Here is a 1,007-nt window from a genome sequence, read left to right on the forward strand (position 1 = left end):
GCCCACGTGTCCTCGCCCCGCGGCCACCCGCAGACGCTCCCCATGCTGACCCAGCTCCTTTCCCGGTTGGGGACTGTTCTGTCCATGAGTGTACGGTGCTAATGGGTCCCAGAACAACCCTCAAACAGCAGGGCATGCGAGTGGCTGACTCGTGCCCCCATGTCATTCCCCGCCCTCAGTGGGACGGCTCAGAGGGTCCCCAGCGGGCTGAGTCCCGGGCGCTTTGCCGCAGCCCACTCGTCTGGGAGTGTCTGTCGGCTTCCCTCCACCCCCGCCGCCCCGTCCTACGTCCCCTGCTGCCTCGAAGTGACTCCTAGAATCACCTCCAAAGTAAGTCACCGGTCCACTTCAAGGGGAAGCCAAGCCGAGACTCACAGAGGACCCCGCGGGCCGTGTCTGGGAAGGCGAGGCCGCGGGCACCTGCTGCTCTGATGGCGGCATTGACCGCACGATGAAGGGCGCCAGGTTGCAGACTGTGGCGTCAGCCAGACCCGGCCCAGCTTGTGTTAACGCAGCTGTTAGCCGTTAATTTTATCTTATTAGGAAGTATAAAAATCCAGAACAATGCAAAGACGCCGGGAAAAAAGTCTTCAAACTGGACTTTCCCAGGCAAAGCCACCATCGGACACGGACCCATTCCTCTCGAAACAGCTGAGACAGTCCCCGGCGGTGTCCGCCCCGCCCACCCAGGCCCCGCCTGCAACGCCCTCGCCCCCAGGGGACGGCAGACACCTTGCACCTGGTGGTCCGCGTGTGCACATCCTCCACACCTGGCTTCCCCCTGCCATCAGGGGAGCCGAAGCCGCTGCCACCAGGCTACGTCCCCGCCCCACGCTCTACTCCAGCCGAAATCCTCCCTTTGGTCCCGAGGGCCGCAACGCAGTGGAGGCACCAGGGCTTCTGGGACGGGGTGAAAAAAAAAAAGGAAATCCTGCCTCACCAGTCAGTAAATAATAACTGTCCCGCCTCCCCGCACGCAGCAGGGCCTCAGGGAGTAAAGGACAATC

General features: G+C 62.5%; 1 long non-coding RNA gene across 1 annotated transcript in view; it reads right to left on the reverse strand.

The window, feature by feature from the left end:
* Nucleotides 1-750: 750 nt before the first annotated feature.
* The window catches only part of LOC112484795, a 1,613-nt gene continuing 1,356 nt past the window's right edge, over nt 751-1,007 (reverse strand). The window contains exon 3 of the long non-coding RNA XR_003048233.1: nt 751-900. This is a non-coding gene — a long non-coding RNA (uncharacterized LOC112484795). The remainder of the gene's footprint in view (nt 901-1,007) is intronic.

Source organism: Pteropus alecto, unplaced genomic scaffold (assembly GCF_000325575.1).
Source record: "Pteropus alecto unplaced genomic scaffold, ASM32557v1 scaffold67, whole genome shotgun sequence".
Classification (NCBI taxonomy): Eukaryota; Metazoa; Chordata; class Mammalia; order Chiroptera; family Pteropodidae; genus Pteropus; species Pteropus alecto.